The following is a 23,108-nucleotide window of genomic DNA, read 5'->3' on the forward strand; positions in this document are numbered from 1 at the left end:
GAGCAAAGCCAGCGCAGCGTGCCGTTCGGCCCTTTCCCCTCTGCCCTTCTCTTTCTAGAAGGTTCTCTGTGCAGAAACGGGGCTTCCCTTTTCTTTCCCGTGCCCCCCCCAGCCCATCCCCCCTCCCCATGGTTCCCGATAGCTTTGCATGATTTCGGGGAGGGGGAGGGGCCTGGAATGCACTTTGTAGTTTGTTCTCCAGGGAGAGCCCACGGGCCTGCACTTTCACTGCCTCCAGGCTAAAAGGGGCGTCCTGGCCCACACCCCTCTCCCCACAGCCCCTGCCTTCCACTGACTGGCCCCCACCCCCCGTCTTGGCCAAGCAAACTCAGTGAATTTTTGCCAGAAGTTTCCTCTTTACAACTGCTTGCCCACAGCCGGTTTTAAACTTTGATCCTTGAATATTTTTACGTTCTAGACGTAGTCTCTAATTTCTTTTTTCCTAACAGATTCAGATACCTAGTAAGACTCAAGGATGTTCTCAGCGGACGTCCAGGGCCCAGCAGCTGTCTTCCTCCAGTTTGGGTCAGGGGCCATTTCTGGAGTCTCCCAAGTGTGGGAAATGGGGGAAGAGTAGAGGCCGGGCCCTGGGGATGCTGGCGGGGGGGAGGGGGGGTCCCATCACAGAGCAGGCGGAGGGACCTGCCTAGTGGGGGCCTGCGTTGCCTCTCCTGACCAGCTTAGGGAAACCAGAACTGGGGAGGCCACGATGGATTTGTGGGAGACATCAAGGGCAGCCACATCACAAAAAAGGGCCAAGTGCCAGAGCTGCTCTTGCAGGAAGGGAGGCTTGGGGCTCCCCAGGGAAGGACGATGGCAGGGCTTGGGAAAGCGTGGGGTGGTCCCGTTACCCCTGGACCTCGCCCATGCACCCGCCCAGGCTGGCAAGGGGGAGCCAACCAGAGGGAGAAAAAGCAATGTCACTTGGAGGTTATTTACATTTGCTACCTTAGTATGTATTTAGCTGAACTTTTTTCCCTATCAGCAAAGCAGATCTGCTTTTTTTGTGCTGCTTTCCCGGGAGTAAGGACAGGGAAGCATGTCTTGTACCCCTCCACGTGTTCCCTACGCTCAGTGCCCCCTGCCTGCGTCAACCTGAGCAACCTACAGCCCCGCAAGGGGACGGATGCATGTAGCTTAGAGACCCCCTAACCTGGCCTGTGCCCTCTGCTCTCTCACGGTTTGCATTTGTCACATCGAAGCTGGAGAGCAATACATCGTGTCTCTGCCAATTTCCAGCTCCTTCCCAGCCCTCCCTGGGGTTACTGTGTCCCGCGGCCTAAGAGAGGAGCTCGGGGGGTGCAGGCTTGCGGGGTACCCAGCTTCTCTGTTGAGTTAGGACGGTTCACCGCCGAGCTGGGGGCTGGTGTGGGGGGCCTGAGCTGCCCCCCTGCAGCAAGGCCCACCTCCCAGGTGTGGTGGCCGGACAAGGGAAGTTGCCAGGGCCGCTCTCCCGGCAGCTGCTCCTGAGCTCAGCCCGTCTGCATCTCCGTAAGGACAGGGGACACTGCCTGACCAGGAGCTGGCTGGTCAACAACACGTCCATCAAAGTTCCATGAGACTCCTGGCCTTCATGGTAGTTGCTGAACTGAAAAAGAAAGAAAAGCGGACTGGAGCCGCGGGGAGGAGCCCCCCGCTCTGGGTGCTGAATTGGGGGTCCTGGGTGGCACCAGCAGGTGGCACCCCCGAGCGTGGGCAGGTTTGGTTTGGGCAAGAGACGGCACAGGTTGGACAGAGAGACCGAGGGTTGGGCAGGCCTGGTGTGTCTACAGAAAGTGCATGTCCGGTCCTGCCCCGGGCCTCGGCCATCGGGTGATGGGGCCTGGGCTGGAGGGCCGCAGACCTGCCTTCCGTCACTTCACCCCCGGCCACCACCCTGGGGCTCCCCCTACCCACCAAAGACTGCCAGAGTTTGGGGTGGGGTGAGCTCAGGTCTTCCTGGGACCCCCGGGAGCAGCTCTTCATTCTACTGCCTGATCAGCTCCTGGTGGGGGGGGGGACTGGAGCCAGGAGTGAGGCCGTCCCTGGGTCGTCTCCAGGCGCCTCTGCCTCTGGATTGTCACATTTGCCCTTTCGCTGGTGACTGGGGGGCAGGAGGGTGTCCTAGGGAGAGACGGGGCTGGGGGCTGCAGCTCTGAGCACAGGGACTGCCCTTCATGGTCCTTCTGGTGGCCTGGGGTCGCCACTGGGTCCTGCTCATGTTGGGAAAGCTGCTGGCCCTTCCGAGTGAGCCTTCAAAGGCTACAGGAGGTTCTTTGTATCCCTGCCTTCCTGGTCCTGTTTGAAAAACTTAAACACTTTTGCCTCTTACTTGGGGCTGGTCCATTTGTGGCTGCCTGTTATCCTATATCCTCACCACATCTGTGAACCTAACGGCTCTATTCGATAGGTGGAGAAACTGAGGCACACGGTGGCCCACCCTGCCTCCCGGTGCCCGTCAGTGATCAGAGGCTGGAGCCTTGGGGTCTCAAGAGGCTGCCCAAGCTCCTGCCCTTTCAGCTGGACGCGGCCACATTTGTAAACACGGGGGAGGCCTCACACACGCTCTGCAGCCACAGGGAGGGGGCGTTTTCCTGAGAAGTCTCCAAAGGCCTCTCCTACCCTCCCCCAGAAGGAAGTCCCAGTGGCCTGACAAGGGAGCACTTACATGGGCTCAGGGTCGGCTGCCACAGAGCTCTGGGAAGAACCATGGACTGTGAGCGGTAACACATCAATTCTGGAAGGAGTGTGCACAGCCTGGGTTGGCTGCCAAGGGTCGGCGGCCGGGACTGGGGCTGGGGTCACCCCTGCGTGAGGGAGAAGGGCTGTCAGACCTGGGGCGTGTGTGGGGATGCTGGAGCTCAGTGCTGGGTCCCCCCAGTCTCCCGGAGCAGAAAGGCCAGCTTGCGATCTCCCTGGGGCCTCTGTCCAGTGTGTCCAGGCTGCAGAGGAGGCCAGCTCCTACGGGGAACCCAGGCCAGGCGCTGGGTGCCTGGCCCCGGCTTTCCCACCAGACAGCATGTGGACGCGGGACCTTCTCGGGCCTGTTCCGCAAACCCTCAGTCTCCCCCCGAGACCCATCCTTTGGCCTGTACTGCACTTGGGGGCTGGGCTGCCCAGGCTGGGGGGAACCACTCCCTGGGACTCTGCAGCCACTCTGAGTTCGTGTGGGTCCTGTGCGATTCTGGGCTAGGAGGCGGCCAGGGGACGGAGTTCCAACCACACGGTCCTTCTGAACCCCTCAGAACGCCTCCTGACTTTGGCTGCCATGGAGGAGGCACCAGGACTGTGGCTCCTGGGGAGGCCGAGGCTCGGACGGGCCATCTCAGACCTGGGGGTGACCCCCCACCTATCCTGAGGGGCTTGGGGGCTTGAGTGACCACACTTTGAACCACATTTCCAGGGCAGGTCGCTTTCATCTGATGAGGGGCGTGGGCCCAACGGTCCCTGCGGAGCCACCTGCCCGGGTCCCCCTGCTGCTGGTGCCACGTGCTAGCGGGGTGCTGCTGACCAGAGGGGGGTCACTGTCTGCCCACCGTTCCGCCATGCTGCCCCTCAGCACCAGGGAGTTTCCCCTGCTACTCCACGTCCATGGCCTTAGAGGGGACCCCAGATGTTAGCTGACGACACCCCCCATGGAGGCCTCGTGCTTGTGGTCGACTCGGATCCCCGTTAGTGCCCTAACCACGGCTACTGTCCAGCTGTGACACGCAAGACCCACCATGCTGCACCTGTGTTTTAGCTGGGAGGGGTCCCCCAGACTCCAGGGTTGTGGGGGGGCCCGAAGCCCCACACCCATGAGGAGTGGCCCCCCACCCCCCAGCCCTGCCAGCTACGCAGGCTCCAGACGCCCCACTGCACCCTGAGTTCTGAGGTCCTCGCTGGGGGGGGGCTGCTCCCAGATCCAAGGGCTATGTCCCAGAGGCGGGGCAAGGGTGATCCCAAAAGGGGGGAAGAGAAAGTCAAAAGGCACTGAGGGTTTTTTTAATGTGCAATGGTGCAACATCTGGCTGGGAAAGCTGGCCAGCTGCTGGATAGCGGCATGCAGGGCAGGGGCAGCCAGCGGTGGACCTTCAGCCCAAGGAGGCCATGTGCCCACTGCCCACCCAGAGTCTCCGAACCGAAGTCCTGTGGTTGTCCAGAGCACACCCATGCCCCCCGACATCCCGTTCACGGCGTCCCCCTTTTTAGAGGGGAACTGACTCTCCCGCCATCACTGTTGTGGGTTGAGTGGTGGCCTCCGAAACAGATCCACTTGGGATCTCAAAACGTGCCCTTATTTGGGAGAAGGGTCTTTGGAGCTGTAAAGAAGGGTTCTAGTTTGCTAATGTTGCCAGAATGCAATAGAACAAAAGTGGGTTGGCTTTTAAGAAGGGAATTTATTATGTTACAAGTTTATAGTTCTAAGGCCACAAAAAGGTCCAAACTAAGGCACCCAGAGAAAGACACCTTGACTCAAGGAAGGCTGATGCCTGTCCTAGGGGAAGGCACGTGGCTGGCGCCTGCTGGTCCTCCCCTTCCAGGTCTGTTTTCAGCTCCTGGTTCTGGTGGCTCCGTGTGGGGCCTCTCTCGGCTTCTCCTGGGCTTTCCTCTCTACACTGTCTTGGATTTTTCCATAAAAAGGTCACCCAGTTGTGAGTGTGGCCTTTTGATTAGATGGAGATGTGATTGCCCACTCCAGGTGGGTCTTGATTAGTTTACTGGAGTCCTTTGAAAGGGGAGACATTTTGGAGAAACCTCAGTGCAGATGCAGACACACACATGTGGAAATGCAGAAGCTGCAGGAGATACACTTGCTTCAGAGCTCTCAGAGACACAGACATCTGGAGACGCTTGGCGTATTGACAGAGCAGACACCTAAACATGGACATTTGGAGATGCAGAGCCCAGCAGACATCACCATGTGCCTTCCCATATGACAGACATCAGCCTTTTTTGAGTGAACGTTTCTTTCTCTGGATGCCTTAGTCTGGACACTGTTATAACCTTAGAACTGTAAACTTTAACTTAATAAATTCCCTTTTGAAAAGCCGTTCCATCTCTGGTATACTGTATTCCAGCAGCTTTAGCAAACTAATGCAGCCACCAAAGCATGCTGCTTTGGAACTGCCTCTTCTGGCTCACTCCAGCTCTTCCCAGGTCCTCGGCAGAGTGAGCAGGCGCCTTCCTGGGGTTCTCAGGGCGGAACGGAGTAGACTCAGGAGGCTGGGGTGGGATGACTGCTTTCTGTGCATGGAGACCTTAGCTCTAAGCCAGGTTAAGAGGAGCCACTTCCCGAGAAGACATGGTGCCCGTCCCTGGGAAGTTTCAAACCTACGGGTGGATGGGCCCCAAAGTGCATGCTTAGACCCCATGAGTCGTTTCATTGTAGGGGCTTTGGAAGAGAAGTGCGGGCTGCAGGGGGCTCAGGCAAGCTCCTTGACCTCTCTGTGCTCCCAGTTTTCCCTGCGTACAATGGGAACACTCCCACGCCTGGCTGGACTGGCCTCAGTTTCCCTGACTGTGGAAGGAGAGGGTGTGACGGTCTCCAGAGGGAGGGAAGATGTCCCGTCCCTGCAATGACCGCCAGTCCTCCCCACTTCCATGCCCCCACCCCAAGGACCTCCTCAGGGTTCAGGCCGTGGTGGCCAGGGACAAGGGGCCATTTGGGGTGAGCGGCCATGGCTAAGAAAGGCAGATGGCTGGTCCCTGCGTGCACACACATCCCCTCCGCTGACAGTGCACATTCCTGGGACAGAGCTTCCAAGAATCCCAAGCTTGACCTCCTGGCACGTGCGAACTGATGGGAACAGCTGTTGTTGGACTGAAGCTTGGACTGCGGCCCCAGCCCTGGCTCCTCCGGGGGTGCAGTGGGCGGGAGCCGGGCCCGAGGGGCCGAGGCATGTAAGGATGGGTGATTGAGGCAGTCAGTGCAGCAGTGGGTATGGGGGGACCAGACAGAGAATGACCTAGAGGTGCTGAGCCCAAGGGCAGGGAGCCCCAGTCTGCGGAGCCTGGCATACCCCAGTGGGGACACAGAGGATCTGACCACAAGGGAGAGGCCAGCTTCTGAGGCCAGGGACCCCCAGGCCCATGGAAGGAAGTCATGCAGTCACCCCAAACCCTGCCATCTGGAGGACAGGCTGGGCCCTGGGAGCGGCTTGCACACCTGGTGGGTGACCTCCTCGGGCCACCTGCCACCTGCTCCTCCAGGGTCGGGCACCCCACCCGGTCACCCTGTGGCCAAGGTGACCCCATGCTTCCATCCAACCACATCTTCTCTCCCAGATCCCCAAAGAAGCCATGTCTGCCCACACTTCCTGGTTCTTTCTTTTTAAGATCTTCACACCACATTCCTTTTTATTTGATGATACAGCTGACCCCCAAATGGGGACTTTCTGCTTTCTCTACAAAATCCGAACTCCGCCCAACAGTCCTGTCCTGAGTTGAAACCGTAACTAGCAGCGAAACTCCATGAGTCGAAAAGGACTTCACGTTACTGCTTCGTGAAATAAGCTCACTCTGTAACCTCAAGAGCCTCCCTCCCACTTTTGTCCAGACTGCACCAAATAAAAAGAGCAGCCTTCTATGTGCTGCTACCTCCTTCCACTCATCCTGTCCCTGGAAAGCACCTGCAACTTCTGTCCATCGGGTCCTGCCTTCAGCACATTTACCCATGTTCAAATAATGGTGCTCCCCAGGCCATTTCACCATCTCAAAATTGAAAAAAAAAAAAAAAAAAAAAGGGTACCATGGTAACATAGGAAGAACATAAAATTTCCCACTTAAACTGCTTTCACATGTAGTTGGGTGGTGCTAATTTGCATTCGTCACCTTGTGCTACCCTCACCACCCTCCACGACCAAAGCTTTTCCATCATCCCAAAGAGACACTGTTTCTTTTAGGTAGGAACTCCAGCTCCTCACCCATGTCCCTGCTTACCTGTATTCTAACTCCTGAATCTATAGATTTGCATATTCTAATTATTTCATGTAAGTGTGATCAAGTAATACTTGTCCTTTCCTTGCTCTCTCTTGTGCTGTCCACTGCCCTCTCCTTGCAGACACCCTCCTCAAACGCCACCAGCTCCACAAAACTCCCCAATTCCCCCAGAGATGCTACAGCCCTCTCACCTGATTTTGAACCCAGGTCACAAAGCAGCCCCCAGCCAGGCTCTTCGAAAACAGGGCACCTGGCATCTCAGCCCTCTCCCCAGCTCAGGGACACAAGTCCAGCCCCCCTGGGGGGGTACTCAGGAAATGTCTGTGCCAAATGTCCTGTTTGGCAGAAAACGTCTCCTTGGCTTCAGAATTTCAGTGGCAGAAAATCTAGTCTGGTAGTTTTTGCTCATTAAATGTTCTGTGGTATGTGTAAGAATGTTCACAGGAATTTATTCTTATTGTCGAAGGGTGATTTTCAAGAGAAGCTAAAATCGTGATCTCTTGTACAAATATAAAATGAACACGTGTCGAAAGGTGTATTCAGCACGTTAATTAAGGGATACAGTTGGTAAGATGTTACAGTCAGTTCAAGGGCAACTCCAAAGGTCAGATATATTTATGGAGCAGAAATACTGAAACAAACTTGTGAATGGAGGCAAAACTGGTTTTTCCACTGTGGGGGTAGGAGAAGAACATTTGCATTGTGTTTCCATTTGCTAAAGCTGCTGGAATGCAATGTATCAGAAATGGGTTGAGTTTTATAAAGGGGATTTATCAGCTTACACATTTGTAGTTCTAAGGCCAGGAAACTGTCCAAATTAAAGGCATCAAGAAAGGGCAGGCCACAGTGGCTCAGCAGGCAAGAATGCTTGCCTGCCATGCCAGAGGACCCAGGTTCGATTCCTGGTGCCTGCCCATGTTAAAAAAAAAAAAGGTATCAAGAAGATACCTTCTCTGAAGAAAAGCTGCTGACATCCGGGGTCCTCCAGCAGATAACTAGGCATCTAACTGCTCCTTCACTCTTGGGTTTTGCTGCTTTCAGTTTTTGGTTCTAGTAGTTTCCTCACTGAGCTTCTGTGGGTCCTCTTTTAGCTTCTTTGGGGCTTTTCTCTCTAAACTCCCTAGGTGTTTTTCTCTGAGTTCTCTGAGCTTTTTCTGTCCTTTATCCTCATAAAGGACTCAAGTAAAAGGATAAAGACCCACCTTGAGTGGACTGGGTCACATCTCAATTGAAATAAACTAACCAAAAGGTCCCACCCACAATAGGGCTGCACCCACACAAATGGACCAAAAGAACGTGGCCTTCTCCGGGTACACAACAGCTTCAAATCAGTACACACTGCCACCAGTTTACTACAATTTACAAAGCTGTAAAAGAACATAAAAGCAATTAGAAAGAAAGGCCCAGAGCCTCCACAAAATCAAAGTCAGATAACCTAGAAGTTTACGCTCTAACAATGCATGGCTTTCCACTGGAACCAGGGATCTTTTTTGCATATTCCAACGCAAACAGAGAGAACCCCCAAATATTCACACAATGCAATACTGTGCAATGATGAAAATGAGTAAATTATCTGTCATGGTTAGGGAGAGGTGTCAACTTGGCCAAGTTGTGGTACCTGTTTATCTGATTGGGCAAGCACTGGCCTGTCTGTCGCAATGAGGACATTTCATAGGATTAGGTCATAATCACGTCAGCTGCATCCACAGCTGATTCCATTTGTAATCAGGCAAAAGGGAGTGTCTTCTGCAATTAGTGATGCTAAATCTAATCATGGGAGGCCTTTTTTTTTTTCTTATTAATTAACGGAAAAAAAGAAATTAACCCAACATTTAGAAATCATACCATTCTACATTTGCAATCAGTAAATTTTAACATCATCACATAGAATGCATGATCATCGTTTCTTAGTACATTTGCATCGGTTTAGAAGAACTAGCAACACAACAGAAAAAGATATAGGATGTTAATATAGAGAAAAAAAATAAAAGTAATAATAATAGTAAAAAAAAAAAAAAAGACAAACAAACAACCAGACAGACAAAAAAAAAAAAAACCACAAAAAACAAAAAAAACCCTATAGATCAGATGCAGATTCATTCAGTGTTTTAACATGATTACTTTACAATTAGGTATTATTGTGCTGTCCATTTTTGAGTTTTTGTATCTACTCCTGTTGCACAGTCTGTATCCCTTCAGCTCCAATTACCCATTATCTTACCCTGTTTCTAACTCCTGCTGGACTCTGTTACCAATGACATATTCCAAGTTTATTCTCGAATGTCGGTTCACATCGGTGGGACCATACAGTATTTGTCCTTTAGTTTTTGGCTAGACTCACTCAGCATAATGTTCTCTAGGTCCATCCATGTTATTACATGCTTCATAAGTTTATCCTGTCTTAAAGCTGCATAATATTCCATCGTATGTATATACCACAGTTTGTTTAGCCACTCGTCTGTTGATGGGCATTTTGGCTGTTTCCATCTCTTTGCAATTGTAAATAATGCTGCTATAAACACTGGTGTGCAAATGTCCGTTTGTGTCTTCGCCCTTAAGTCCTTTGAGTAGATACCCAGCAATGGTATTGCTGGGTCGTATGGCAATTCTATATTCAGCTTTTTGAGGAACCGCCAAACTGTCTTCCACAGTGGTTGCACCATTTGACATTCCCACCAACAGTGGATAAGTGTGCCTCTTTCTCCGCATCCTCTCCAGCACTTGTCATTTTCTGTTTTGTTGATAATGGCCATTCTGGTGGGTGTGAGATGATATCTCATTGTGGTTTTGATTTGCATTTCTCTAATGGCCAGGGACATTGAGCATCTCTTCATGTGCCTTTGGGCCATTTGTATTTCCTCTTCTGATAGGTGTCTGTTCAAGTCTTTTTCCCATTTTGTAATTGGGTTGGCTGTCTTTTTGTTGTTGTTGAGTTGAACAATCTCTTTATAAATTCTGGATACTAGACCTTTATCTGATATGTCATTTCCAAATATTGTCTCCCATTGTGTAGGCTGTCTTTCTACTTTCTTGATGAAGTTCTTTGATGCACAAAAGTGTTTAATTTTGAGGAGCTCCCATTTATTTATTTCCTTCTTCAGTGCTCATGCTTTAGGTTTAAGGTCCATAAAACCGCCTCCAATTGTAAGTTCCATCAGATATCTCCCAACATTTTCCTCTAACTGTTTTATGGTCTTAGATCTAATGTTTAGATCTTTGATCCATTTTGAGTTAACTTTTGTATAAGGTGTGAGATACGGGTCTTCTTTCATTCTTTTACATATGGATATCCAGTTCTCTAGGCACCATTTATTGAAGAGACTGTTCTGTCCCAGGTGAGTTGGCTTGACTGCCTTATCAAAGATCAAATGTCCATAGATGAGAGGGTCTATATCTGAGCACTCTATTCGATTCCACGGGTCGATATATCTATCTTTATGCCAATACCATGCTGTTTTGACCACTGTGGCTTCATAATATGCTTTAAAGTCAGGCAGCGCGAGACCTCCAGCTTCGTTTTTTTTCCTCAAGATGTTTTTAGCAATTCGGGGCACCCTGCCCTTCCAGATAAATTTGTTTATTGGTTTTTCTATTTCTGAAAAATAAGTTGTTGGGATTTTGATTGGTATTGCATTGAATCTGTGAATCAATTTAGGTAGGATTGACATCTTAACTATATTTAGTCTTCCAATCCATGAACACGGTATGCCCTTCCATCTATTTAGGTCTTCTGTGATTTCTTTTAACAGTTTTTTGTAGTTTTCTTTATATAGATTTTTTGTCTCTTTAGTTAAATTTATTCCTAGGTATTTTATTCTTTTAGTTGCAATTGTAAACGGGATTCGTTTCTTGATTTCCCCCTCAGCTTGTTCATTGCTAGTGTATAGAAATGCTACAGATTTTTGAATGTTGATCTTGTAACCTGCTACTTTGCTGTACTCATTTATTAGCTCTAGTAGTTTTCTTGTGAATTTTTCTGGGTTTTTGACGTATAGTATCATATCGTCTGCAAACAGTGATAGTTTTACATCTTGCTTTCCAATTTTGATGCCTTGTATTTCTTTTTCTTGTCTAATTGCTCTGGCTAGAACCTCCAACACAATGTTGAATAATAGTGGTGATAGTGGACATCCTTGTCTTGTTCCTGATCTTAGGGGGAAAGTTTTCAACTTTTCCCCATTGAGTATGATATTAGCTGTGGGTTTTTCATATATTCCCTCTATCATTTTAAGGAAGTTCCCTTGTATTCCTATCTTTTGAAGTGTTTTCAACCTGAAAGGATGTTGAATCTTGTCAAATGCCTTCTCTGCATCAATTGAGATGATCATGTGATTTTTCTGCTTTGATTTGTTGATGTGGTGTATTACATTAATTGATTTTCTTATGTTGAACCATCCTTGCATACCTGGGATGAATCCTACTTGGTCATGATATATAATTCTTTTAATGTGTTGTTGGATACGATTTGCTAGAATTTTATTGAGGATTTTTGCATCTATATTCATTAGAGAGATTGGTCTGTAGTTTTCTTTTTTTGTAATATCTTTGCCTGGTTTTGGTATGAGGGTGATGTTGGCTTCATAGAATGAATTAGGTAGTTTTCCCTCCACTTCGATTTTTTTGAAGAGTTTGAGGAGAGTTGGTACTAATTCTTTCTGGAATGTTTGATAGAATTCACATGTGAAGCCGTCTGGTCCTGGACTTTTCTTTTTAGGAAGCTTTTGAATGACTAATTCAATTTCTTTACTTGTGATTGGTTTGTTGAGGTCATCTATGTCTTCTTGAGTCAAAGTTGGTTGTTCATGTCTTTCCAGGAACCCATCCATTTCATCTAAATTCTTGTATTTATTAGCGTAAAGTTGTTCATAGTATCCTGTTATTACCTCCTTTATTTCTGTGAGGTCAGTAGTTATGTCTCCTCTTCCATTTCTGATCTTATTTATTTGCATCCTCTCTCTTCTTCTTTTTGTCAATCTTGATAAGGGCCCATCAATCTTATTGATTTTCTCATAGAGCCAACTTCTGGTCTTATTGATTTTCTCTATTGTTTTTATGTTTTCAATTTCATTTATTTCTGCTCTGATCTTTGTTATTTCTTTCCTTTTGCTTGCTTTAGGATTAGTTTGCTGTTCTTTCTCCAGTTCTTCGAAGTGGACAGTAAGTTCCTGAATTTTTGCCTTTTCTTCTTTTCTGATATAGGCATTTAGGACAATAAATTTCCCTGTTAGCACTGCCTTTGCTGCGTCCCATAAGTTTTGATATGTTGTGTTTTCATTTTCATTCGCCTCGAGGTATTTACTAATTTCTCTTGCAATTTCTTCTTTGACCCACTCGTTGTTTAAGAGTGTGTTGTTGAGCCTCTACGTATTTGTGAATTTTCTGGCACTCCGCCTATTATTGATTTCCAACTTCATTCCTTTACGATCCGAGAAAGTGTTGTGTATTATTTCAATCTTTTTAAATTTGTTAAGACTTGCTTTGTGACCCAGCATATGGTCTATCTTTGAGAATGATCCATGAGCACTTGAGAAAAAGGTGTATCCTGCTGTTGTGGGATGTAATGTCCTATAAATGTCTGTTAAGTCTAGCTCATTTATAGTAATATTCAGATTCTCTATTTCTTTATTGATCCTCTGTCTAGATGTTCTGTCCGTTGATGAGAGTGGTGAATTGAAGTCTCCAGCTATTATGGTATATGTGTCTATTTCCCTTTTCAGTGTTTGCAGTGTATTCCTCACATATTTTGGGGCATTCTGGTTCGGTGCGTAAATATTTATGATTGTTATGTCTTCTTGTTTAACTGTTCCTTTTATTAGTATATAGTGTCCTTCTTTGTCTCTTTTAACTGTTTTACATTTGAAGTCTAACTTGTTGGATATTAGTATAGCCACTCCTGCTATTTTCTGGTTGTTATTTGCATGAAATATCTTTTCTCAACCTTTCACTTTCAACCTATGTTTATCTTTGGGTCTAAGATGTGTTTCCTGTAGACAGCATATGGAAGGATCCTGTTTTTAATCCATTCTGCCAGTCTATGTCTTTTGATTGGGGAATTCAGTCCATTAACATTTAGTGTTATTACTGTTTGGATAATATTTTCCTCTACCATTTTGCCTTTTGTATTATATATATCATATCTGACTTTCCTTCTTTCTACACTCTTCTCCATACCTCTCTCTTTTGTCTTTTCGTATCTGACTCTAGTGCTCCCTTTAGTATTTCTTGCAGAGCTGGTCTCTTGGTCACAAATTCTCTCAGTGACTTTTTGTCTGAGAATGTTTTAATTTCTCCCTCATTTTTGAAGGACAGTTTTTCTGGATATAGGAGTCTTGGTTGGCAGTTTTTCTCTTTTAGTAATTTAAATATATCATCCCACTGTCTTCTAGCTTCCATGGTTTCTGCTGAGAAATCTACACATAGTCTTATTGGGTTTCCCTTGTATGTGATGGATTGTTTTTCTCTTGCTGCTTTCAAGATCCTCTCTTTCTCTTTGACCTCTGATATTCTAACTAGTAAGTGTCTTGGAGAACGCCTATTTGGGTCTAATCTCTTTGGGGTGCGCTGCACTTCTTGGATCTGTAATTTTAGGTCTTTCATAAGAGTTGGGAAATTTTCAGTGATAATTGCTTCCATTAGTTTTTCTCCTCCTTTTCCCTTCTCTTCTCCTTCTGGGACACCCACAACACGTATATTTTTGCGGTTCATATTGTCCTTGAGTTCCCTGATACCCTGTTCAAATTTTTCCATTCTTTTCCCGATAGTTTCTGTTTCTTTTTGGAATTCAAATGTTCCATCCTCCAAATCACTAGTTCTGTTTCTTTTTGGAATTCAGATGTTCCATCCTCCAAATCACTAATTCTATCTTCTGTCTCTTTAAATCTATCATTGTAGGTATCCATTGTTTTTTCCATTTTTTCTACTTTATCCTTCACTTCCATAAGTTCTGTGATTTGTTTTTTCAGTTTTTCTATTTCTTCTTTTTGTTCAGCCCATGTCTTCTTCATGTCCTCCCTCAATTTATCGATTTCGTTTTTGAAGAGGTTTTCCATTTCTGTTCGTATATTCAGCATTAGTTGTCTCAGCTCCTGTATCTCATTTGAACTATTGGTTTGTTCCTTTGACTGGGCCATATTTTCAATTTTCTGAGTGAGACCCGTTATCTTCTGCTGGCGTCTGGGCATTTAGTCAGATTTCCCTGGGTGTTGGACCCAACAGGTTGAAATATTTTCTGTGAAAATCTCTGGGTTCTGTTTTTCTTATCCTGCCCAGTAGGTGGCGCTCGTGGCACACGTTTGTCTGCGGGTCCCACCAGTAAAAGGTGTTGTGGGTCCTTTAACTTTGGAAAACTCTCGCCGTGGGGGAGGTTCGCCAGCCGAAGCGGCTTGGAAGAGTGCCAGCCGGCCCGGGGTCCAAACGCGGTGAGGGTTGCCCGCTGCCGCCGCCGGGGAGAGCCCCCGTCCGAATTTCCTAGTCGGCCCGGGGCGCCAAGCGTGGCGGGAGGGCGCCAGCTGCCGCGGCCGTGGAGAGTGCACCATTCCCAGCCGGACCGGGGAGTCACGTGTTTGGAAGGGACCCCCCCCGGTCACCGTTCTCCGCAGCCTGGGGATTTCCGATCCAATTCTCTCAGTTGCTCCGGTGGGCCGCGCGCGGTGGGGGCGCCAGCCGCCGCTGCTTGAGGGGACCGCCTGCCCAATTCTGCCAGCTGGACTGGGAAGGAGGAAGGGAGGGATTCCGGCCGCTTGCCGCCCCGCCCGGGGAAGCCCGCATCCCTTGGCGATCTCACCGGAGTGGGTTCTCTCAGGCAGTCAGCCATTCCAGGATGGGGTACGCTGTCTTTTTGATCTCTGTCATGGCTCTGGGAGCTGTTCTGTATCGTTTCTACTCCCCTAGTAGCTGTTCTGGAGGAGGAACTAAGATCCGCGCGTCTTACTAAGCCGCCATCTTCTCCGGAAGTCCCCATGGGAAGCCTTTTAAGGAGGACTCAGAGGAGACAGGTTCCATTCCTGCTTTGGCTGGTGAGCCTCTCCTGTGGAGTTTATCCAGGCCATCCATCGGAGTCATCGGCTTCACAGCCTGCCCTGTGGATTTTGGATTCTGCGTTCCTACGGTCACGTGAGACACTTTTATAAATTTTATATCTGCATGTGTTCCCTGTTGATTCTGTTTCTCTAGAGAACCCTAACTAATACATTATCTATGCATGCAAGAGGATGGATGAATCTCACAGATGGAATGTTGAGTTAAAAAAGGAAGAAACCAAAGAATACATACCTAGAGTTAGCTGAACTGTGGCTTTCCACTTCCCAAAGATGCCCGTTTCTAATCTGAAACCTGTAAATGGTACTGTGGTGGTTTGGAACTACATGTGCCTCCAGGAAAGCATGTTCTTAAATCTCATCCATTCCCGTGGGTGTGGGTCCATTTTTACTAGGAACTTTTGATGTTAAGGTGTGACCCAGCTCAGTCGGGATGGGTCTTAATCCTCTTAGGGAGTCCTTTATAAGAAAATGAAATTCAAAGACAGGGAAGCCACAGAGGGAGTAGCTAGAGGTTGAAAGCAATGAAACCTGGAAGAGAAGGGAGACACCAGGTATGCTGGTTTGAAAGGATGTATGCACCCTAGAAAAGCCATGTTTTAATCCTAATCCCATTTTGTAAAGGCAGCCATTTCTTCTAATCCTTATTCAATATTGTATGCTTGAATCTGTAATTAGATCATCTCCTGGAGATGTGACTAAATCAAGAGTGGTTATTAAACTGGATTAGGTGGAGACGTCTCCACCCATTCTAGGTGGGTCTTGATTAGTTTACGGGAATCCTATAAAAGAGAAAACATTTTGGAGAAAGTTTGAGAATTTGAGAGAGCAGAGAATGCCACAGCACCATGAAGCAGAGAGTCCACCAGCCAGTGACTTTTGGAGATGAAGAAGGAAAATGTCTCCTGGGGAGCTGGAGAGGAAGCTAGCAGACGATACCATGTTTTCCATGTGCCCTTCCATTTGAAACAGAAACCCTTACCGTGTTTCCCATGTGCCTTCCCATTTGAGAGGAACTTCACTGACTTTCTTGAACCAAGATATCTTTCTCTGGATGCCTCAGATTGGACATTTCTATAGACTTTTTTTCATTGGGACATTTTCTCAGCTTTAGAACTGTCAACCAGCAACTTATTAAATTCCCCTTTTTAAAAGCCGTTCCATTTCTGGAATATTGTATTCTAGCAGTTGGCAAACTAGAACACCAGGAAACACCATCCTGCACCTTGCCACATGGCAGATGAGCCAAGGATTGCCAGCAGCCGGTCTTCAGGAAGAAAGCATCACCTTGATGATGCCTTGATTTGGACATTTTCTTAGCCTCAAACTTAAGCTAATAAATTCCCATTGCTTAAGCTGAACTGTTTCATATCTGCTTTATGCAGCTGTGGAGACCCAGGTCCCAGTCTCCCACACCATTCTGAGAGCAAGTCGCTGTACGTAGCCACCTACGTGTCCTGGAGAAAAGTTAAAAGATCAACAGAACTCCTCAGGGAGGAAAAGGAAGCTTGAACGAATTGTAAACCACTTATCTTGTAAAGCATTAAAACTCCTCTCCACTGACGTATTTCTTGATAATATATCTCAAAACTCCTGTGGCATGAGACCCTGCTGAAACTCTCTTCTCATATCCTATAGAATGTCCTTGTCCTAAACTCTCATAAGCTATCCCTTGCATCACCTGCCTTTGCAGTGTGCTGGCTTCCCGCCATTGGGACAATCTTCTCCTGCTCGTGAGTCCTAGTAAAACTCATGTCTGACTTCATGCCTGGAGTGTTCTTTGGTCTCGGGGCTGTGTCAACCCGAGCACTTCAAGAGCTGGGTTGGAGCAGCAGCCTAGGAAACTAAGCAGCTCTCTTAATTGGGAAAAGGGTCTTTGCAGATGCTAAAGACCCTGAGATGGGGAGATGATCCCAGATTATCTGGGTGGGCCCTAAATGCCATCCCAAGTGTCCTTATAAGGAGGCTCTTCTAGTTTGCTAGCTGCTGGAATGCGATGAAAAGCGGGAAATGATTAAGTTGCAAGTCTACAATTCAATGGCCATGAAAATGTCCCAATTAGAGCATTTCAATAGGAGCATGTGCAGCACCCACTGGCACTGCATTGGAGCATTAAGGTCTGATAAAGTCCTTTAGTCCACTGCTGCAAGGACCTCTCACCCTCTTTTAGCTGCTCCTTTAACAAACCATTCATTCTTGCAATGAGGCCTGCACCTGTGGGACTGTAGGACGGATGGAACATCCATATGATATCCTGATCCAAGGCCTGGGGTTGGGCTGTCCGCCCAGTGAAAGGGGTCCCCAGTCACTGTTTATCTCTGTAGTGCTCCACACAGAGTGTTCACTTGCTCCAAACATCTCACGGTGGCCCACTGGTTCACCTTTCCCACCGGGAAAGCTCACAGCAGTCCTGTAGCCACATCCACGGCAGGAAAAGCACACCTTGCCCCCTCCGAGAGCAGAAGGGGACTGATGCAGTCCTCTTGCCACTGGGTCCACGGGATTTGGGACCAGCTGATGTGCCCCATCTGGTGTGGTGGCCCTTGCGGTTGACACAGAGAGCACGAAGGACCTTCTCTAGTGACGTCCACTAGCTGCTGGTATGTGACTGGGGGCTGGAACTGCTCAGTCAGATACCACAGGGTTTGACACCCTCGGTGTCTGCTTTTCCAATGAAGCCATTCTGCTGCTCCCCTGGTTTCAGCTCTGCTGCTCTGAACCTTTGCGAAAGCATCTGCTTCCACCTTCCTGGGGAACGTGTCAGGAGTGAGGGCAGAGACATGGTAGACAGTTATGTTTCATCATTGGCATGCTCCCCAGACATCCTTCCACAATTCTTGTCCCCAGAGGGGCTACTTGTCACTGTCCACTGTTCCTGCCTCCAGGTTGCCATCCAAGTCATAAAGCCTTTGTGAACAGCCCAGCTGTCAGTGCAGATAGCATGTCTCTAGGCTCGTGTACTATTACTATCCATACTGCTTTAACTCAACCTATTGACTGCTTTGCATAGTGCCACGTTGTCTTTGTCACAGACCCCACCCAAAGCCAACATCAGTGCTGGCAACATCCAATTCAGGAGGCAGGTCTGGATCTATGCCCCCAGGGCTAAATGAAGAACAAAAGGTCTCCAACACCCCAATAACTACCAGAAAGCCATGAGTTTGTTTCGGTGTCTGGAACATGGGGAAACACTGCAGCTTCTCAACTACAGCAGGATAGTTTTTGTCTTACCAGACCATACAACATCCAAGAATTTTACACATCAGCCAGGGCCTTGCAGCGTATCATGACTGACTGCCCATCACTGACTCTCAAGGTGAGATAGCAAAGAGCCTGAGCCTTCTTTTAATTGTGAGACTTCCTGGTTAACATGAATCATCAATATAGTGAAACAGAATTACATTTGTGGAACTTTTCCACTTAGCTAAAGCCTTTGCCATGAGACCGTGACATATAGTTGGGGCATGTTCACAGCCTCGGGGAAGTGCAGTAAAAGTCCATTGCTGGCCTCTCCAAGTGACGGGGAATGCAGGCTGGTCTGATTTTTCTAGGGAGATGCTAAAGAAAGCGTTAGCAAGATCCAATACAAATGATACTGATGCAACCAGGTACTCATTTTTTGTAGTAAACCAGTGCTGTTCGGGACTATGGCATACAATGGTGGTGTTACTTTAGCTCCCAGTAATCTACTGTCATATGCCACAGGCTTTTTCACGGGCCCTACAGGACTACTGAAGGGGCTGTGGGTGGGCATCACTGTCCTCACCCACTCGAACAGGTTGGCAGTGGCTGAGCTTTCTTGGTGCCCTCCTGGAATTTTCCATTGTTCTGTAGCCAGGACTCTCCGAGGTGGGGCTACTCTTACAGGGGACCATTCTGCCTGCCCCTTAGGACCACTTTGATCACTCTACCCTGCAGGCAGAATTCCCCTGTAGTTGTCTGCAATGTGGCATTCTGTAGAAGATCAACTACTAAAATGTATTCCAGCATAGGGGAAATGCATACTGCATACACTGGGGTGGGGGGAGGAGGGGCAATCTCCCAATCTGTAAAGTTAGACTGTACCACTTTGCTTGGCTCAATCGCGCCCCCCCCACCTCACACCCAGTCATCTATAGCCAGTGCTGGCCTGTAGAACTGGGATACATTCCCAAAGATTAAGGTACATTTGGCTCCCAACTTTGCTAACACTTGCTGTGTGTTAATCAGGGACCACTAGATGGTTAATTATACCTATGGCCTCTGATTCCTGGGTTCCCGGACTATTGTTCGCACCTGGGGATCCTGATTTCCCTCTACAGAAGAGGGAAAGGGGCTTGCCAAGCATCTTCCAAGGAAGCAGAGGCCTCCTGGGCCTGGACTCTGCATGAGAGTTTCTTTCCTGACTCCCCTTCTCCCTCGGAGGCTTAGGAGCTCACATGAGTAAATCTTTGGTCCTTTGGCAGTTTGCTCCATAGTTTTACCAGGACTGCATTAGGTTGCACATCTATGTCCCTATCTCTATGCCTGCAGCGATGAGATTATCCACATCTGCTTGTGGGATACCTGAACAGGGCCATATGCCCTGGGGAGCTTTTCCCATCACCTCTACACCCACTTTTTCCACAGTCTCTCCTCCTGTCCAAGATTGGCTATAGCCTGAGCAGCAAGAGAAGCATGCTGTCCTACTATTGGACTTAGGTTAGACATGAGAGGCCCATAGCAATGGTTAGGGACAGTATCCAATACCATGTCTTCCATTTTTTGCGGTAGAAATTTCAGTGTCAGGACCTGTGAAAGCCTCAACATAAGTGGCGTGTTTCTTTCCCAGCCCCCATAAAACATCTTGTAGCTCTTCTGTATTTTGCCAATGGGGTTATTGTGAGATGGAGCCCCTTCATTAGGCCATGCAGACTTATACCTGTCAGTCGGTCAGCCATACCAATAAGGAGGCAATTTTGCATCAGTTGAGATATCCTATAAGCATCGTCATCGTGAATGTGATGGGTTGTAATGGACACCAATTTATTCTTCTCCACTCCAGAACGCACTACCCACTCTGCTCTGGTGCTCCATAACCTCAAAAGCCAATTAGGTAGATACCCCTTAGATTTTGTCTGTACCGCTACCTAAATCGCCCAGTTCAGAAGCAATATAACCTCTTATAACAACGTAATTTCTGCTCAGGTTGGAATTGCTGAATCCAAGGCAGCCGATCTTACAATGTCCTTTATGTCTGTGTATTATGGGGTGCATCTGTTAGGGCTCTTCATCCTCCTTCACCTTCCAGTCCTCATCCCCTTCCTCTCTGAGGAAGAGTCTAAGGGGTCCCATGTTTTGGGGTCCCATCCCAGAGTAGCTAAAACCCTCCAGACTCAAGTCCAAGTCAACTTATAGCCTCTGATTTGGGCATGTCTACATGCCAGGGTCTGCAACTGACCATCCACTTGTGCAGGCAATCACAGGGTCCTTCATTTCTGCCTGGACAAGATATGAATTTCCTTCTAGTTTTAATTCCTTCTCTAGACGGCAGGATGTTGTTTTTGCCACCTATTCTGCTTCTGCGGCTATATGTAAGGGTCCTAAAAGGGTCCAGGCTATGGCTGTTGCTACTTGGTATTTTTCCTTTTGGCTAACATTTGATTGTCCTGCTATCTGTTCCAAAACAGCAAACCTGCCCAAGTTTTCAGGGTGTCCCTGTACTCTAACAGCTGTCCCCATTCATCCAGAGGGCAGCCACCCCACCACCACCCTCACACACACATGGATGATATAGGCCAATTTGGGATTTCCCCCACAGATTCTCCAAGAGTCTCCCTTCCCAAAACTCATGCCCACTATGGCCTATGGGTCTTTGGTCTCCTGGCTGGCTCGCCAACTGTTCCAACCCACCTGTTGAAGAGCTCAGGTCAGCTCAGCCCCGAGACCAAAGAACATGCTAGGCAGCGAGTTAGGCATGGATTTATTTTTTATTTTTTTACGTATCTTAAATCTTTACGGGGCATTTTCAAATTTATAGGACAGCTACAAAAGTAGTACAAATCCCAGAGAACTTCACATATCCTAATCTCCCCAGATACCCAGATCCGCAACATTTCGTCACATTTGCCATATCACCTCATCTATAAATCTACGTATCTATATGCATAGACTTTAAAAAACTTTTTTATTATAAAATATGACATATATACAAAGCAAAGAAAGAAAAAACAGTAATTTTCAAAGTACACGTCAACATGTAGTTACAGGACAGACCCCAGAATTTGTCATGGGCTACCATTCCACTATCTCAGGTTTTTCCTTCTAGGGGTTCCAAAGGCTAGAAGGAGTATTAATATAGTGATTCAGCAGTCATACTTGTTAAATCCTACTTTCTCTGTTCTACTTCCTTCTTCTCCTTTGATCCCTCTCCCAATCCATAGGGATCTCTAGCAATGCCCTTTCTGACTTTTTCATGTTGAGAAAGGGTGTCAACACTAAAGGATGGGGGATGTAATTAACTGATAAATCGTGGAAAGGCTGGTCCTTCAGAGTTTCAGGATTTATCTGACCTAGGAACCCTCTGGGAATTACAGGTTTCAAGAAAGCAAACCTAGTGCATGAAACCTTAATAGAATCTCAGTTCAAGCCCTAAGTGTTTTTTTTTGGGTTTTTTTGTATGTTGTATGGTAGAAGTCACATTTCATTCTTTTTCCATGTGACTATTCCGTTATTGCAGCACGATTTGCTGAATTTTTTTGGGGGGGGTGGGGGAGGAAGAGCACGGTCTGGGAATCGAACCTGGGTCTCCAGCATGGCAGATGAGAATTCTACCACTGTACTACCCTTGCAGCTCCAAGCCCTAGGTGTTCTTAAGCATCAACAAGAGTGGCACGGATTGGGGTTTAGCAAACCATGGCAATTGGCACTATCTAACTAAAGCTTGCATAAGAGTAGCCTCCAGAACAGCCTCTTGATTCCATTTTATCTCTCTTGGTCACTGATGCCTTGCTTTTCCCCCTTTCGGTCAAGAAGGTGTCATTGATCCCACCGTGCCAGAGTCAGACTCATCCCCATGCCGTCTGGGAGATTTTCACCTCTGTATGTCAAGTCCCACAAGACGGGGAGGGTAATGATTTTCCTTGCAGAGTTGGGTTCATACAGAGAGGCCACATCTGAGAAACAAAGTCTTTCTGGAAGCAATTCTTAGGCCTCATTATGGGCATTCTTAGCTTCTCCCCTACAGAAATAAGGTTCATAAGGGCAAGTCTCAAAGTACAGGGCTTGGGAGAGTTAGGCCTGGATTTTATTGGGACTTACAAACAAGAGATTGTTTCTGGTGGTGACATTCCTGAAAATGGAAGTCAGTACCTCACAAAGGGTCAGGGAGTGCAAGGGACAGCGTATAACGGTTTAGGCCAAAGGCATTCCATGGGGTGTGAGGACAGTTTTAACAGGGTTGTGGCACAGGTACCTTGAGGTTTGTTATTAACAGCAATCAAGGGAGGGTAGTTTTAACGTGTTGTTTATGATTCCATCTTTACATTTCCCCCCTTCCCCACCCCACACCAGGGGGTCTGATGTCATATAACTGCTGTCCTAGCCACTGTGGGCGGCTATGTGCTCTAACTTATTCTCATTATGACACCATTAGAGGACCCCAGGACCCTGGGTCTCCACAACATACCTGCGAAAATAGTAATATTAGCAAAAACAACCCGTACGAAAAACACATTCAGATCAAACTGTTTTTCCCGCGTAACAAGGATGATGGACTAAAATAAAAATCTATCAATGCAGTTTACACTACCAAAGGAGAAAACCAGTGTGATAATTGAGATAGATCCATTTTTACATGCTAGACCTTTCTTAACTTGATAAAGGCTATCTGGCCTCATTTTTCCGTAGTTACCTTATTCAGGGTCTGCCTCTCCAGCTTTCCTGAGAGCTCCACAACGGCAGAGCTCTGTGCTGTGCTCATCACGCCTTCGCTCATGCATAGAACAGCACCGTCCTTGGCTCACTATGAACACGTGGTGCACTAGTGGCGCAATATGGGCCGCGGGGAGCCTCTGCGGGCTCAGATGCTTTCCCATGCACCACCCACCTGGCAGCACCTATGACATCCGCCAGGTGAACCCGCCGCCCAAAGCAGCAGCGCGAGACTCGACGCGTGCGCACTGGCTGCCCGGCCCTCGGGCACGGCCGGGAGCG

The 23,108-nt window shown here is 47.8% G+C and overlaps 1 long non-coding RNA gene across 1 annotated transcript; it reads right to left on the reverse strand.

Moving 5' to 3' along the window:
• Positions 1 to 668: 668 nt before the first annotated feature.
• Positions 669 to 23,090, reverse strand: LOC143683805 (uncharacterized). Its single transcript, XR_013175666.1, has 3 exons — positions 22,807 to 23,090; positions 2,648 to 2,786; positions 669 to 1,588 (listed from the first exon to the last, which is right to left on the reverse strand). It is a non-coding gene; the product is annotated as an uncharacterized LOC143683805 (long non-coding RNA).
• Between the last annotated feature and the right edge of the window lie 18 nt (positions 23,091 to 23,108).

Source organism: Tamandua tetradactyla, chromosome 5 (genome assembly GCF_023851605.1).
Source record: "Tamandua tetradactyla isolate mTamTet1 chromosome 5, mTamTet1.pri, whole genome shotgun sequence".
Classification (NCBI taxonomy): Eukaryota; Metazoa; Chordata; class Mammalia; order Pilosa; family Myrmecophagidae; genus Tamandua; species Tamandua tetradactyla.